Genomic DNA, 18,576 nt, shown 5'->3' with positions numbered 1-18,576 from the left:
GGAGGAAAACAAAGGAGAAACGGGTGAAAGAAACGGACCGTGGAATCACATTTTCATCACAACATTGTCTCTATCGTTGGGTCATAAATCAAATTAGTTGTTGTTAGTACAGTGTCCTCGCTCCCTAGACTCATCACCCTGGTATTACTTTTACTCTTCGTTAAAACCCGAACGCATCTAAATATCAGGCCAACCAATATGACGACTCCCAGAATACACAAAAGAAATGTCCCTACATCCATAATAATACTTTGGGCCCATTCTCCTAAGCCCGAGAACCAATTTCGTGGGTTCAACCATGACACCCAACTGGTCAGCTCATTACCCACAGCAGCGAGTGTGAGATTGTGTTTCCTTCGAAACTCCCACTTTAATTGTAATATGTCATCCATCTTTTGGTCTATGACCTCGGCTGGGTCCTCCGTGCTGTTTGTAATGTACGTGCAGCACTTTATTCCATATTGAGTTGCTAGGGTAACACAATACCCGCCTGTCACAGCTGTGAGGTAATTGAGAATCATCCTACGCTGAACCAGTTCTGTTTTGTAGGCTTGTAACTCTTTCCCAGTGTACCTGAATGTGTCGTCATACATTTCGGTGATATTGTCTAATAAATTTGCAAAGCGCAGATATATATTTATAATTTATCACTCCTCTGGCGGTACGAGTGATATCTAACGCGAGTAGGAATTGAATCCCGGTGGATTCATGGATCAGATCAGAGGCTGAATGCTCTGTCCTCTCTATCAGGTGCCGTTTAACGACGTGCTCGTAATGAGTGTGAGTATAAGGAGCTTGGGCACTGCGGTGAATATCTTTCATTTTGTTATGGGTTACAGTCATTACTTCAGGCAGTACTTTTCCAATATAACACAGTCCCTCTGAGTTTGGGGCAAGCCGCTTATACGCCTTCCTCCCGCATATGAAATATGCATCATCGGGGAGAACATATGGGACAGAGTATGACATTATCATGTTACAAATTTTCCATGTGAAATCTCCTAACCCTAATTCTCCCATCTGTTTAGTACACGTATCAGGTTGTACGATATGTGCACAGTATCCTGGTGATACTTCTCCAACTCGCATGGTCCTACTTCCTAGAGTGTACCTATACCGGAAATATTTTCCATGGTCGGCTATCTGGCGTATAAGTTCTGTGTCTATGGGCATTCTGTCGGGTCTGTATGAAAAGGTCATGGTTTGATTACTCCATGACACTTCCCAATTTTCCGGCTTTCGGGGATTGGAAATGTTAAAGCACACTAAGGACCTATCCACATGATATTGGTGGAGCTTCAAACTAGGAGGACTAGAGATATTAAACCTCTTGTCCACCTGCCTCCCACCACTTAGCTCAAGTACCTCTCCTACAGTTAAAGGGAATGGTACTAGTCCTGATTTGCTATGACCTTGAGGTACTTGAGAGTATACCCAACAGTCTGTCTGGTTTAACACTTTACCCACTAAGGAGTGATAGTCACTCAATGGATGCCGGTCCATGTGGACATTAAAACTGGACTGACATTTCTTGATGCACCCATCCTCAACTATATTGTCACAATGCCTACAGATGCAGTTCTCTTCAGCTAACAATCCTTCACAATTCCTTCTATTGTCAATGTTACCAGATCATTTTCTGATACGCGCCTTTACTCAGAGATTATGTTGCTCTTGGAAATTTACGCCTGCATCCTGGTCATCAGAACCCATTCCCGATCCTTTCTCGACCTCCATGGTACTCTCACCGAAACAAACTGCTCTGGTCAACATCATGGTCAACAGGAAAATCCGGATCACAGTCTCTTGGGGCAAGTCCATCTTAGAGGAGTAAAAGGAGAAAAATAAGAAAGGGGAAAGGAAATAGGAGGGTGGTGGGAACTGGAGAAAATAACAAATGGGAAAAAGAAATCTGGCTCGACAAGCTTCCGGTCTTATTATTCTCAGCGCTCAGGTGTCGTCTCAATCCTCCCGGAACAGACACTCTAGTGATACAACCTCTACCGTCTGTTCTTTATCACGGGACTTCTCTGGATCAGCAACCTTTTTACAATGAGACGAATGGACCCAAGTCTCCCTCTCGGCAACCTTCAATGCTGTTGTGCTGGTCAATAAGACTTGATATGGTCCTTCCCATCTGTCAATAAGGCAACCTGAGCGTAGAAAATTCCGTATCATTACATAATCCCCAGGTTCAATGTCATGACAATTACTGTCTGGTAGATCAGGAACCACCAACTTTAGATTATCATTCTGATTCCTCAATTGCTTACTCATCTTAACCAAGTACTTTACGGTTACTTCATTGTTACATTTCAAATCATCCTGGGGGTTAATCATAACATGGGGTTGTCGACCAAACAGAATTTCAAAAGGAGACAGATTAAGAGGGGACCTGGGAGTGGTTCTGATGCTGTATAATACAATTGGCAAAGCTTCAGGCCATAACAGTCCTGTTTCAGTCATTACCTTGCTCAATTTATTTTTAATAGTGCTGTTTACTCTTTCCACCTTCGCACTCGCCTGGGGGCGGTACGGAGTGTGCAGCTTACTATTAATTCCCATCAACTTACACATTGTTTGAAAGACTTCACCTGTAAAATGGGTACCCCTATCACTTTCAATGATTCTAGGGATACCATACCTACACACAAATTCCTGCACAATTTTCTTTGCAGTAAATACAGCGGTATTTGTGGCCGCGGGAAATGCTTCAACCCAATTGGAGAACACATCAATACAGACCAATACATATTTTAAATTTCTACAAGGTGGCAATTGTATGAAATCAATTTGTATTACCTGAAAAGGGCCATCTGTCGGAGGGATATGAGATGGCTCTGTCGGTATTGCCTTTCCGATATTCTTCCTCAAGCAGGTGAGACATGTCATCGCTCTTTTACCCGCATGGGAAGAAAATCCTGGGGCGCACCAATAAGCTCTTACCAACTTACACATTCCTTCTTTGCCTAGATGAGTCAGCCCATGTGCCGCTTCCGCTAGACTTGGAAGGTATGCTCTGGGTGCCACTGGCTTACCCTGTCCATCTGTCCAGAGTCCTGAGGACTCCTGGCCATCTCCTTTTGACCTCCAAACTGCCTTTTCCTGTGGGGAACACAAATTTTGCATTTCACACAATTTCTGTGTGTTTACAGTATTAAATACCATCAGTTGTGTACTGTCTGTTTGTATGGGGTTACTAGCTGCTGATTTAGCAGCTTCGTCTGCTCGGCTGTTACCAAGTGATACCGGGTCTTGGCTATATGTGTGAGCTTTACACTTGATAACAGCCACTCTGTCGGGTTCCTGTATCGCTGTTAGAAGTCTTTTGATGTGGGCTGCATGCGCTACGGGTGTGCCAACTGCCGTCATGAAATTTCTGAGGCGCCATAGGGCCCCGAAATCATGGACTACTCCGAAGGCGTACCTAGAATCTGTGTAAATATTGGCTGATTTGCCCTTTGCCAATTCACATGCTCTGGTTAGGGCAACCAATTCAGCAACTTGTGCTGAGTGTGGTGGGCCTAGCGGTTCCGCTTCTATGGTACCTTGGTCATCTACGACTGCGTATCCAGTACGCAAGTCTCCCGAGTCCGTCTGTCTGTGACAACTACCGTCAGTGTAGAAAGTAAAATCTACATCTTCCAGTGGGTTGTCACTGATGTCAGGCCTTGCCGTGAAATTTTGGGTCAAATATTCCATACAATCATGCGTGTCATCCCCTGTATTAAATCCTCCTTCACCATCACTCTCATCCTCCACCCTTTGTGCCTGTCCAGGCACACCTGGGAGATACGTTGCAGGATTTAATGCGCTGCATCTCCTTATGGTGATGTTTACGGGGGCCATCAATGCCAATTCCCATCTTGTAAACCGCGCTGATGAGACCTATCTGGTTTGGGCCGAATTCAGTAAGGCTGACACTGCATGTGGTGTATGAATTGTGAGGTTGTGTCCTAGCACTACATCTTTGCTTTTTGTGACTAGCAATGCTATTGCTGCAACGCTTCGCAAGCATGTGGGGAGGGATCGCGCTACCGTGTCTAGCTGAGTGCTATAGTAGACTACCGGCCTGCTGGCATCACCATGCTTCTGGGTTAAGACACCTGCTGCGCACCCAGCACTCTCTGTTCCGTACAGCTCAAAGGGTTTCCCATAGTCAGGCATACCTAATGCCGGTGCTTGCGTTAGGCACTGTTTAAGTCTCTCAAATGCCATCTCAGATTCGTCTGTGTGCGAAATCCTATCAGGTTTGCTTGATGAGACCATCTCCTGCAAAGGTAGGGCTAGTATGGAAAAACCTGGGATCCAGTTACTGCAATACCCACACATTCCTAAAAATTTTCTAATCTGTTGCTGGGTTTGTGGCAGGGTCATGTCACGAATTGCTTGAATTCTATCAGCGGTAAGGTGTCTCAGTCCTTGTGTTAGACAGTGTTCCAAATACTTCACACGGGTTTGGCATAACTGTAACTTGTCCTTGGAAACCTTGTGTCCTGTGTTTGAAAGATGAAATAGGAGTTGTTTCGTATCTCTCAGGGACGCTTCCAGTGAATCTGAACACAGCAGTAAATCATCCACATACTGTATCAATATTGATCCACTCTCTGGTTGGAAAGACTGTAAACAATCATGCAGGGCCTGTGAGAAAATACTTGGACTGTCTATGAAACCTTGTGGTAATCGAGTCCAAGTGTACTGAACTCCTCTGTATGTGAATGCGAATAAGTATTGACTGTCAGGGTGCAGAGGTACCGAGAAGAAAGCGGAGCAGAGGTCAATCACAGTGAAAAATTTGGCAGTGGGAGGGATTTGCATAAGGATGACAGCTGGATTTGGCACTACAGGGAATTGACTCTCAACTATTTTGTTGATCCCTCTTAGATCCTGCACTAATCTGTAACCCCTCCCCCCACTCTTTTTAACAGGGAAGATGGGACTATTGGCAGTGCTGGACGTTCTTACCAGAATGCCCTGTTGTAGCAAGCGCTCTATTACAGGGTAAACTCCTAACTCCACCTCTGGCTTCAGAGGGTATTGTGGGATTTTTGGAGCTATCCTACCATCTTTTACTTGTACAACTTCTGGGGCTACGTTTGCCATTAATCCAGTTTCTTGTCCACCCTTGGTCCAAAGTGATTCCGGTATCTGGGAAATCATTTCCTCTACCTTGGACGGACACCTATTTACAACAACAGTGTGTGACATTAATCTTGTTGGGGAGTCTAGCATATCCTGCGCTTCCTGAGCGTGGTTTTCGGGTATGTCCAAGAACACACCTTCAGGAGAACAGTATATGACGCATCCCATTTTGCACAGTAAATCTCTCCCTAGGAGATTAGTCGGAGCCGATGCAACCAGCAGAAAAGAATGCTTGGTATGCAAAGGCCCTATCGTAATCTCTGCAGGTTTGCTTAAAGGGTAGTGCTGTACTACTCCTGTTACTCCCATGGCTGGAATTGTTTTACCAGTGGTTCTCATGCCCACGGTCGAATTTATCACTGACTTGGCCGCCCCCGTATCTGCAAGGAAATTTAGAGATTTACCAGCTACATCAATTGTGACCTCGGGTTCACTTCCAAGGCTCGCAATTAATTTTACTGACTGCAGATTACAGGTGTGACCCCACCACTATGGTGCGTGGTGACCTCCCTGCATTGCGCTGGCAGCTATTACCTATGAAGGGGGTAAATGGGAACTATCAGTGACTTGCCAGTCTCTTTTTGGGGGATACCTTTTTGTTTCCCCTGCGTGTGGCTCATAACTCCGTCTCTGCGGTCCTTGATCCCAATTTCGTGTGTCATGTCGTTGTCTAGGGGGTTGATATGATTTTTGTGCATTTTTCGATCTACAGTCTCGTGCAAAATGTCCCTCTTTATGACAGTAATAACAAGTTACCACATTTGACTTACCCACAGGGGTCGGAGACTTATACTGAGGTGGCCTTGTGGTCAGGGCCTGTATACTTACGGCCATTAACTTATCACTTTGTGACTCCCTGCGTCTGGTGATATTCCGATCATGATCAATAGCGGCCTCTCTCAAAGTAGCCACCGACAGACCTCGCCAACATGGTTGGGTGGTCTGTACCCTCGTCCTCAATACTTCCTTTAAACCATCCATTAACAAAGATACTGCTACTTCTCTATGATTCACATTTGTCTTAATGTCTTCTATGCCTGTATACTTAGCCATTTCCTGTAGTGCCCGATGAAAATAATCAGCAGCTGTTTCTCCCTCTTTTTGTTTGATGGAGAAAATTTTGTTCCATTTGGCAACAGCTGGAAAATACTCTTTTAACTGTAAATTTATTCTCTTTACATTATCTTGGTTGTACACGTCCGTAAGGGGTACCTCTTCATCTAATTTACAGTCAGCTATAAATCTCGCTGAGTCGACATTGGAGGGTAAACATGCCCTCAGCAATATCTGCCAGTCTTTGTTATTGGGTTCCACAGTATTTCCTAGCTCTTTAATGTATTTCTGGCTTGCAACTAGATCTTTCCTAGGATCAGGGAATTCAGACACCATTGATCTTAATTCCATTCGGGAAAAGGGGCAGTGCATGGCGATGTGTCTGACAGGAGTGAGTCCTGAAGTGTCAGTTTTCCCATTTGGCACTGCAATTACCCTAACGGGATTAAGTTCAATAACATCATTCTGAGTAGATTCTACAACATGTGGTGTAATGGTTTCAGCATAGTGTATAGTGCCGTACTTACCAGTTGATACGACCTCACCTGTCCCTCCACTAGGGGCCTTTGATACTGCTCTTACTGGTTGGGACGTGCCCACTGTTGTTTCTGCTATGGTGGCTGCTAGAGAGAGTGCCGATATTGTTGTTGGCTCATCCTCTTGGTCACAATCCTGGGGAAAGTTTAAAACAGGGTACAGCTTGCATGGGTTAATATTAGCATCAACAATCTTGGTTACATTATTCTTAACATTTATACAGTTACTAAGTGCATGTTTATCATTCACCAGTGTGTCATTCTCTGTAACCACCTTCTCTCCCGTTATGTATGGTGGTGGGGGAGCGGTGGCTATCAGTTTCCTGATAGGGTTAGATCCAGCCGCTTGAGCCAATCCTCTTTGTATTTCACCTTCCTGTTGCCATAACTGTAAATAATCATAATGTTTGATCCGTCTCTTTGCAGATTTAATGAGACATATCCTTCTCCTTAGATTTTGTAACACCTCGGGACTAAAACTGCCTACCCGTGGGAACTTTTCCCCATCATGCACAGTCATTCTTTCCCATTTATCACACAAAACCTCTGTGTGTGAACCGTATTTCTCACACATGACATACCTTGCCGACCCGATTGGTCGGTTTACTAAGTCAACCCGAACAGAGGTTGATCGCCCCCTACCTGAACAACTGGCCCCCATCTTTGCAGGTGTTGCTTTCACTACCTCTGACCTTCAAATCAGGGTCTTCAGCGAACCCTTACAAAAACCAAGATGTCCGGGGTAGGCCGGCGGCGGAAGTTTACCGAGTACCTCCACTCACTCGCCCACGTCGACCAATACGCCCACACACTGCCTTAGCGCTGGCGTACTCAACCTAGGGCCCCTGCGACCTGAACCTCTATTTACTGGAACATGTGGGTGTGATCCGAAGAGCACTTAACCCTTCCCCAGTAACTATTGGTTGTTAGAGAATTCCCGAGTGACCAGCGAAACTCCCTTAAAATAAAAAAATTACACAAATCACGTTAGAATGTACAAATAGCGTTTATGACCCCTCCAGCGTACGCAAATGGTACTGGGTCAAGTTACTAACTAATGCACACAATTACGTGCGGTACAATCGTTCTGCACATAAGCAACTAATCTTATGTGCGGAGCGACCAGTGGAATCGAAAATTGTGGCTGCAAATTCCTTCAGCCAGAGCTTAATGGCCTATATGGGTACCGCACCAACCCTTCCTGGTGTTGTGCTTCTTTATCTCTTTATCTATAGCGGACTTCCTAGTCTGCTGTACCTAGACCTCCTGGTCTGTCTGGACCTCCTGGTCTGTGCTACAGTAGACCTCCTGGTCTGCTATACTCTAATGCTCTTATTTTAAATGTTTAACAAGGGATGCCTCCCAAGCCACCGTGCCGTCACTTACACGTATGTACCTCACGAGAACTCGATGATTTCCTGTGGTTCAACCCCAAAATTTAGAAACTTATATATATATATACACACTCTTTCACCTCATATACTCTTTACTTTCGTTTCTGCGCAGAAATCCCTTTCATTCAGTATCGCAGGCTAATCCCGAGGAGTTGCAACTAGAGAAGGATCTATTAGCTTAAAATTTTGGACACTGAGATTGATTTGCGCTATTATCGCGTTGCCTCCTTAGTGCCTAACTAAAACAATACTATCGTGTGATTTGTATCACGTGGGCGTACCCAGATGCTCCGTTGCGTAATATACGCTCCGTGCGTCGGCCCTTGCGTCGCGTACGCTAGTCCCGCCCTTTGTTAGAGACACATGTACGCAAGCCAGGTATATCCACAGAAATACAATTAACACGTTTATATCAATGTAGATGATCTTTAACTGTAATCATTTACTGAACACCACACAGAACTTCCTTGTATCTTAGGCAAGCCGTGCGTGTGTTTTACAAATTACTCCTTAACGTATTAATATTACTTTTAACTACCAATAGCAACAAATCTTTCTCAGCACGTTATCAATTGTGAAATGGCAAACAGGAAAGTGAGGTGTGAAAATACACAAATGGAAAAAGAAATACAGGTGTGTGCGTGCGTGCGTGCGTGTGTGCGTACGCAAAACAGAAATAAACAGTTTTAAAAGACAATAGCGTACTGTTCTTACCTTCCGGTTCCGGATTCCACCAGCACTCCTACAGCGTAGCGAAACAGACGCTTATCTAGCCAGCACTACTGTATCCCGATACGAAGGGATACTGCCTTCCCGCCCTTGCTGACAGATAAAGTCTGTGTTCGCTAGTGCGGATATGTGGAGGACGGACGAGCCGCCAATTGATAAAGCTAACTATTTATCTTATAACATTCACTATAAAATGGGTAAGAGACTCAGTACGCAATTGGCGTATGGGGTACCGTAAGGGTACGCACTTAGCGTAGCAGACGCTTATCCGTGGTCGAGACGCACATGCGACACGCTCGCTCACAGCTTAACGCTTGGTGACGAGCACGCTATAGGCGGCCGAATACCGTAATGCTACGCTACTAGCGTAGCGTACGCTCGTGACCACGAAGGGAACACGAGCGGCGCAGACGCTCACGGGATGACACTCAGTAAACCTTGTATGCAACTCAATGAAAGGCTGAGCCTATACTGTAAACCTTGGTTTTGTAATGTGAGCACAATGCAATGCTATTTAACCTCTATTGTATGAAAGCCTCTTGAGCGATTGAGACGCTCTGAATACTCTCAGCAATGTAATAAACACACAATACCTTGCTAAGGTTCCAACACCTTTACTAACAATATCTAGCTATGTAAAAGTTAAAAAAAACAGTTAACAGTTAATACACTACAGGCTAACATCAATATCTAAGCAGAATAACTACACTTAAATATACAATAGTGTCACAATCTTATACAATAACGGAGAGAGAGAATATGGCAAATACAGTCAGAGATTTAGAATGGTCACAGAGAATAACTTACACACACTGGGGAATGATCGCAGCGCAGTCCTGGTACCAGCTCCGAGTTAGTCAAGATGAAAACCGTTTGTGGAGAGAAGACTGAGTTGGCCAGGCTGGCTGTCCTTATATACACTGCGTACAGTATACTACAAAGGGACCTACAATCTCATTGTTCATTGGACACAGGAATGTCTCCTCGCATCATAACAAAAGGTCATAGGTTAGTTTGAACAGGTGGGCTGTGACTATATCAAACTGCTCAGGTGGGAGGGAATCTCAGAATTCCCGCCGCATAGATAATGAACCGCAAATATAGTAAATATCCAGAAACTACTAATAGACATAACTATACGCAGGAGCGATTAATCTTTACCTAACCAGCACCGGATTGTTTCTAATAAAATGTTCTTTAGTTAGGTACCAAACACCACTGCTCAAACCCTGTCTGACCCTTCGTATCATGCAAAGAGGAATTTCTCTGTCCAGCGACCAGTTACATTAAACAAACTTACAGTCATTATTAAGGGGAACATTATCTATAAAACATACTATTTGGTTTTATTATTTAACGATTGAGTCGCCCGCTAGACGCACACAAACTCTACCGAAAATGCACATACCACGCGCTCGAGCGCATGGCCGAGGAGGCGCCATCACGCAGCTGCGAGTATCCGCACGCACGGGAGAGAATGTGCACGTGCAGCGGGCAAGCGCATGAGGTGAATACATGGCAACGTGTAGCATGATATTTTTCCAACTTTGACAGCTCGCAAGCTGCTTTTAGCAGCATTGCACACGCTAAGCCGCCGCCTACTGGGAGTGAATCTTAGCTTAGCAAAATTGCGAACGAAAGATTCTCAAAATTGCGAATAGAAATTTCTAAGCAGTTTCTGAGTAGCTCGACACTTACTCTGCCACTGCGATCAGTTCAGTCAGTTTCGTTCCTGGTTTGATGTCACAAACACACCCAGCGTTCACCCAGATACTCCCCCGTTTCTCCAGCCACTCCCGCGTTTTTCCAAGAAACGGCAACGTTTTTTCACACACACCCATAAAATGGCCAGTTTCCGCCCAGAAACACCCACTTCCTGTCAATCACATTACGATCACCAGAACGAAGAAAAAACCTTGTAATGCCGTGAGTAAAATACCAAACGTCTTAGCAAATTTACTTGGCGCAGTTGCAGTGCGAACATTGCGCATGCGCAATTAGCGGAAAATCGCTGCGATGCGAAGAAAATTACAGAGTGAACAACTCGGAATGACCACCATAACACAGTGTTTATAGGCACTAATTCAGACCTGATCGCTTGCTAGCGTTTTTTGCAGCGCTGCCATCAGGTCAGAACTGCGCATACGTATGCACTGCAATGTGCTGGCACGTCGCACAGGTACAAAGCGGTTCGTTGATCTGCAATGGGTTTGTGCAAAGAATCCATTCGCATGGGCGATCGCAAGGAGATTGACAGGAAGAAGCCATTTGTGGGTGTCAACTGACCGTTTTCTGGGAGTGGTTGGAAAAACGCAGGCGTTCCCAAGCGTTTGCAGGGCGGGTGTCTGACGTGAATACCGGTCCCGGACAGGTTGAGGTGATCGCAGCAGCTGAGTAAGTCCTGGGCTACTCCGAAACTGCACAAAATCTTTTTGTACCGCTTGGCTGCACATGCGATCGCACACTTGCACAGCTAAAATACACTCCCCAGTGGGCGTGACTATGTAAACGCAGGACCGCAAAAAACAGCTAGCGAGCGATCAGGTCTGAATTGGTCCCATAGAACCTCCAGAAACCCCATGGGGCTGTTTTACTGGTCCATGTCAGGTTTGGCCATCCAAGTGTGAGGTCAAATTGATGAATAATCCTGGGCAGCAGCTCCAGAGGCGGGATGGGCCTGCGTGTGGCCAGCTGTACAGTGGAGACATCGGATTACAGCCCATGTCCTCTCATGCTTTACAGTGTTTAGTTGCACAGTTGGTGGTGGTGGTGGGTGTTTGGTAGGCTAAAGCACTGGGGTTCGTTACAAATACTGGAGTCTATTTACAAAGCCTTGGAGAGAGATAAAGTGGACAGAGATAAGTACCAGCCAATCAGCTGCTAACTGTCATATTATAGGCTGGGTTGGAAAAATGACAGGAGCTGACAGGCTGGTACTTTATCTCCATCCACGGCTTAGTACATAGGGGGTCATTCCGACCCATTCGCACGCAGCGTTTTTTCACTGCGGTGCGAACGGGTGTGGAATGCGCATGCGCAGCGGGTGCAGTGCGCGCGCGCGACGTTGCCCGGTGACAGGGGTCGCCGGGTCACGTCGCGGCTACCGACGGAAGCGGCGACAGCTAAGAAGATTGACTGGAAGGAGGCGCGGATGGGCGGATCCAGACCGTTGGAGAGCGTTTTCGGGGAGTGGTGAGTAAAACGCAGGCGTGTCCAGGACAACGGAGGGCGGAGGTGTGACGTCAAAGCCGGGCCCATCATCGCTGGATCCATCGCACAGGGTAAGTACAAGGCTGCTCTACTTCTGCTTGAATTTTTTTTAGCTTAGCAGGGCTGCACAAGCGATCGCAGCCCTGCTCAGCTAAAATACACTCCCCCATAGGCGTGGACTGTTGATAGCACCAGCGCTAAAAGTTGCTGGCTGTGATCAACTCGGAATGACCACCATAGACCCCATTGTATGCAGTGGATGTGGGGGTGATGAAATGGTTAAAAAATAGATACTTTTTTGCTGGTGAGCTACAGGGCCCAGATATCACACACTTACCAAGTTCTTCGCTGCCAGTTGGGAGGGGTATGACGCAACCATGTGGGCAGTGCAGGGGCATGACAGCAGAATCGCATCATCAAGGCACAGCATATAAAGCCACGATTACATAATTGTAAAGCGGGGGAAGGGGCCATGATGATGAGATTCAGCAGCAATATCGTCATCAGCTCGCCTGGACTGGTCACTTCACACGGGAAGTGGGCATCAGCATGTGGAACTGAGGCGTTACTGAAGATATGCCTATACCTTGGTGCCTGTTATCCTGGAGTCTCCAAGACATTGCGGGAGAATAGTCAAGTACCATATGCTCTATCATGCGTTGAGATCGTGTAACCGGCGGTTGGGATCCCAGCGGTCAGCATCCTGATGCCGGGATCCTGGCCGCCAGATTGCCAGTGGGGGTACGAGTGCAACAGAGACCCATGTGGGCTCGCCAAGGGCGTAGCTACCATAGGTGCAGGGAGTGCAGCTGCTATGGGTCCCAGAGCCGAGAGGGGCCACCTTCCCTGTCACAGTTCCATGTGTTATATACAGGGTGTAGCTACCATAGGTGCAGGGAGTGCAGATGCTATGGGACCCAGAGCTGAGAGGGAATGCTCCCATTTATTGAACTTGCAACTTATATTACAATATTTACAATATAATACAATATAATACAATATAATACAATAAATTAAATAAATTAATAAATATATAAATAATATATCACATCATGATACATAATACAACATAAACTACATGCAATCCGCAATATACCAAGACATATCATCAAAGTAAAGAAATAAGTACAAAAAAAAACCCAACAACAACACCACCACCACCACCCCACAACTTCATATTATTATCCTATTTACACATTTTGTAAAGGAAAACTGAGCAAAGCTTTTTAGACCTATGCAAAACCTGTTCCTTAAAATAATCATAATCACAAAAATCTACGGAATGTGGAAGGATAGAAAAAGTACCAGCTAGACTTTGAAAAAGGATTTCGGCCACCCACTCAAGGGGGTTTCAGGTGGCCCCACCAATTGGACCACCTGACAGCATCCACCCTTTCCCTGTCTAGAACCATCATCTGCTCCACCTCGTGCAGAATTGAATCCACCACCACTTCACAAGGAAGGATTTTATTTCTTAGGGAAATCTGACACCGTGCCATCCAAGTGTGATATCTAACTGCTAAACTGACTAAATAAATTGTGGTCAAATTAAATACACCATATCTTTTGAATGCTCCATAAGCCCACTCTGCGTAACTAAGCCCCGAAAGACACGGGATACCCAAAGCTCCTGAAACTCTCTTGTAAACTGTTACATTAAAGGGGCACTTGATCAAGAAATGGTCCATTGTCTCCACCTCCCCTAGACATTCCTCCCGTGGACAACCACGATCATTGGCATTTCTCCACATCATGTTCCCCTTTACGTAAAGCTTCCCATGGAAAGAAAGCCAAGCAATGTCTCTAAACTTCAACGGTATCCTCTCTGAATTTATGAGAGCTAATCCAGCAGAAGCGACACCACTTGGGCAATCCCTTAGTGACAGTGGAACATGAAAATGGGTTCACAAAATCCTCTCCCCCAACTCCTTCCTGGAAAGGCTCTTGACTTCACCCACTTCCAGACCCCAACGCTTTGTCACCTTCAAGCTCTGGACAACGTAGATCGGAAGATACCCTTTCCGAATTTGAGGATTCTTCACTTGGCCACCACCTAACCAAAGTTTGAGGAAGGGGGACACCCAGACCTCAAATCCACTTACCCATCGAGGAGGAGTTTCTAACAATAAACTCCCAAGGTTAAGTTTTAAAAAGGTTGTAACAAAAAAGACTACAGGGTTGATCATGCCAGCCCCTCCATTTTTCCTCGACTTGTAAGTAATACCTCTCTTGATTAGATTCATCCTGTTTCCCCAAAATAAAAGGAAAAACAAGGAGTTCAATCTGACCCATAAAGACTGAGGCAAAAAGCACACATAGCTGACATATAAAAATAATGGGATCAGGTAAGTTTTGCACAAGTCCACCCTTTCCCTGAAAGAGAATTTACATCTCTTCCAGCACTCCACTTTCTTGGCAGCATTCTCCAGACACCTCACCCAATTTAGAGTTTCATAATCACCATGGTCAAAACAAATACCTAGAATCTTTATCTGAGGAATGGCCCGGGGGAAGCTGTCCAGAAGGGAAAATTCTTTCCCTTCTTCCCCCATCCAAAAAGCTTCACACTTCTCCTGGTTTACCCTAGAGCACGAGGCTACAGAGTATTCACAGATGAGCTCTTCAACGTCATGTGCCTCTGCCACTGATGACAGAACCACTGTGACAACATCTGCGTAAGCCACCACTTTAAAAGGGAACTCTGGGCTCAGCTGCACCTCTCCCACCGTACCGTTCTCTACCCTTCTTATGAAGGGGTCAATCGCGAATACATACAGGAGGGGGCTCAGGGGACAACCCTGACGGACTCCAGAGCTCACATCAAAAGTAGGACCCACCCAACCATTAACAAGCGGGAAGCTCTCGGCCTGACTGTATATTATTCTGAGCCAATCCACCACCCTTACTGGAAAACCATACCTTTCAAGTAGAGCCCATAGGTACTCATGATTTACTCGGTCAAAAGCTTTAGACTGATCCAATGCCTGCAAGTATTTTCCCCATTTCTCAGCACGGCACCGCTCTTTGGCTTCCCGGACACCAAGGACAGCACTAAATGTGCTTCGGCCCTTCACCATACAATGCTGAGATGGGGAAAGCAGTTGTTCTGAAAATTCTGACAACCTGTTGAAAAGTACCTTTGCCAAAATCTTCTTATCTGTATTGAGAAGGGCAATGGGGCGCCAGTTCTCAATACGAGATGGATCTTTCCCCTTGGACAGTAATATGAGGGCAGATATCCTCATAGAAGGAGGGAGGGTTCCCTCACCCAGGCACTCATTATATACTTCTACTAGGCGAGGAATTAAGAGGTCTGCAAATACTTTATAAAACTCAGATGTTAAACCATCTGGGCCTGAGGATTTCTTACAATTTAACTTGTCGATTGCCATCTTAACTTCCTCTGCCGTCACATTCCTACCCAAGGTTTCAATCGAGGCATCTGGATTAGAAAGTCCAGGCATCTCCCTCAGAAATGTTTCCATCCTTTCTCTGATAAGTGGCTGTTCAGACAAAAGATCGGAGTAATAAGATCTAATGACTCCCAAGATGCCTTCCTTATCCTCATGAAGAACACCCTGTTTGTCATAAAGACCCCTCACCTCCTTCATCTCAACTGATCTTCCACAATTCTGGTAAGGATCAGGCGAGTGGTATTTGCCAAAATCCCTTTCCAAAATCAAAGAATCCAGCCGGTTATACTGATATTCCTTCATCTGAGCCTTCACTCGGGAGATTTCCCCACTATCTCCACACTCAGAAATCAAGAAATCTAATTTCCTTCTCAAACTCTGGTAGATATTTTGCTTTATCAAGTTCTTTATTGCTACCAATCTCTTGAAGAATCTCCGAATTCTCTTTTTAATTTCTTCCCACCACTCAGATCTACTCCATCCAGCCTCCAAAAGTGTTTCCTGAGATTGAAAGAAGTCTCTAAGGGATTGTCTAATCTTTTCATCCTTTAGGAGCTCAGAAATCAACCGCCATAGGCCCCGCCCCTTCTGAGCAGCTACTGAAGCATTCAAAATGACAGAGAGAAAAACGTGATCAGAGAACTCTACTGGCTTTACCTCTGGAGGCAAAGTTTTTGAGGTCTCTCTTTTTTTTTTTTTTTTTCAAATAATGTTTATTGAGTTTTCATAAATGAAGTAACAAACATTTGCAGTAGACAAATTATGGACCAACATGGTCAATCATGGGTAGGTATAATTGGGTCAGAAAATGTGACATAATTGGAACATATAGTTATCTTATGGAGGACCCATGAACTTATTGTGTAAGATGTAAGTCCATACAATCTTAGGGTTGACCTCTAAATTTAACATAACAGAGAAAACAGAGTAAGAGAAGAGAAGAGGGGGAGAAAGGGGAGAGGGAGAGGTGGGGTAGGAGTGGTCAATGCCTAGATATATGATCACTGGGCTCGTATATTCTAGTGTAGTTGATATCAATATGCATGGAAGACATTTTAATGGGGGAGGGATATAGTGGCATAAATCTATATTTGGATATATGAGATTAGCAATTTTCTTATTGATACAGATCAAGATCAACCGCCGGATACAGTACTCCAACATCATAACTCATCAGAGTATATAGTCAAGGTGTCATTTGCTCTTTCCGATGTAAGTACCAATCAGTGGAATCAAATCTGGAAAAGATCTGTTCTTGAGCTGCATGTGAAAGAGTATTAATATAGGGGCTCCACCGTTTGTAGAATTTTTTCACACCTCCTTCTGAGTCAGCTATAGTAGAAAAACGTTCTATATATAAAACCTTGAGGAGTATAGTGTGTACTGCTGACAGAGTTGGGGTGTGTTTAGATATCCACTTCTGGAGAATAACCTTTTTTGCAATGGTTACTAGCATAGTTAGGAATGGGTGAAGGTGTGTTTGGGATATGTCTAAGTCCCATACCGAGAAGTTTGTCAGTAGTAATGCCTGTGGATGTAGTGTAGCCTTTATTCCAAGATTATTGTTAATATATTGCACTATTTTATTCCAGAACTTTTTAATGATACCACATTCCCAGAAGTTGTGGAAAAAGGTTGCCGAAGAGTGAAAGCATTTCATACAACTTCCAGTCTCTTCCTCTACGAAATGTCGTCTCTGTGCCTGGGAGATATATGCCCTGTACACAGTTTTAACATGAATCTCTTGTAAAGAGGATGTCTTCAGTATTTGTAATGTTTTATCATAATGTTGGAATATGTATTCCGAATTTGTAATGCTTGGAATAAATCTACACCAAGAAGTTGCAATTTTGTTTTGTAATTTGTCGCGTGTGGTATTGAGTAAGTCTTTGTATAGGTATCTGGTTTTGTATGGGCGGGAGCGTGATATATTCAGCAATGGAAAGAGAGGGTCGGACAAGGTGGTGTCACTCATCGCTGGGGCCAACGAGTTAATGTAGTGTCGCATTTGGAGGTAAGCATAGAAGTGTGAGGCATGTAAACCAAATCTCTCTTGTAAAGAGAGAAATGGTAATAGAGTTCCACCTGGGTCAAATACGTCTGCAATTTTCTTTATGCCTTTTAATTGTAGGCGGTGGAAGATTGCATCCTCCATGCCTGGTAAGAAGAGTGGATTACCCCACAGAGGTAGAAAATGAGAATACATTGGGTTTCTAGATAATTTCCTGTTAATTGCACCCCAAGACAGGTAAATGTCTCTGAACAGCACATGGAAACGTATTTTGTCTGGGATCATGGAGCTGGGTGTGTGTAGCAAAGCGCAAGGAGAGTATGGGGCGAAAAGAGCACAGTCTAATTCAAACCAGGTGAACACACTGCGTTCATAGAACCAGTCTAGTACATATCTAAAGTGAACCGATTGAGAAAAGAGAGATATGTCCGGAAAACCGACACCCCCTCCCTCACGTGGTAGCTGCAAGAATTTACTTGCTATTCTAGGTTTGCCTCCTTTCCAAAGGAATTTACTGAACAGGGATTCTACCAATTGTATGTCTGATTTTGACATGCGTAGGGGGAGCAATTGTATTAGGTATGACAATTGGGGAAAGAGTACCGACTTGATCAATGCATTTCTACCCAATACTGAGAGTGGGAGAGATGTCCAGTTATCCAGTTTCTTGGAGATAGCCTTGATAACCGGAGTGAAATTCAGATTATACAGATCTCGGAGGTGTATGGGTATTTGTACCCCTAGATATTTTATAGCTTTAGTAGCTATTTTAATGGTATTATACGGGCCGTGTGTATCTAAATAAGTTGGTGGGCCGTTCAGTGGGAGTAATTCTGATTTATGTATATTTATGGAATATCCAGAGAAAGTACCAAAAGCATTGATTAGGTCAAAAACTGTTGGCAGTGTTAAATCTGGGTGGGACATTAGTAGCAACATGTCATCGGCAAATAATGAGAGACGGAGGTCAAGATCACCCACTTTAATGCCATGGTATTGGGGGGATTGTCTGATTTATATGGCTAGTGGTTCTAATGCCAATGCGAATTGGAGTGGGGATAGCGGGCAGCCCTGGCGGGTACCCCGTT

At 44.8% G+C, this 18,576-nt stretch overlaps 1 long non-coding RNA gene across 1 annotated transcript in view; it reads left to right on the top strand.

Moving 5' to 3' along the window:
- Nucleotides 1-17,318, top strand: part of LOC135058034 (uncharacterized) — a 78,228-nt gene extending 60,910 nt beyond the window's left edge. The window contains exons 2-3 of the long non-coding RNA XR_010244550.1: nucleotides 16,607-16,689; nucleotides 17,070-17,318. This is a non-coding gene — a long non-coding RNA (uncharacterized LOC135058034). The remainder of the gene's footprint in view (nucleotides 1-16,606; nucleotides 16,690-17,069) is intronic.
- Nucleotides 17,319-18,576: the final 1,258 nt, after the last annotated feature.

This window comes from Pseudophryne corroboree, chromosome 3 (assembly GCF_028390025.1).
Source record: "Pseudophryne corroboree isolate aPseCor3 chromosome 3, aPseCor3.hap2, whole genome shotgun sequence".
Taxonomy (NCBI): domain Eukaryota; kingdom Metazoa; phylum Chordata; class Amphibia; order Anura; family Myobatrachidae; genus Pseudophryne; species Pseudophryne corroboree.
Note: the sequence above shows the minus strand (reverse complement) of the source record. Positions and strands in the feature narration are given on the sequence as shown.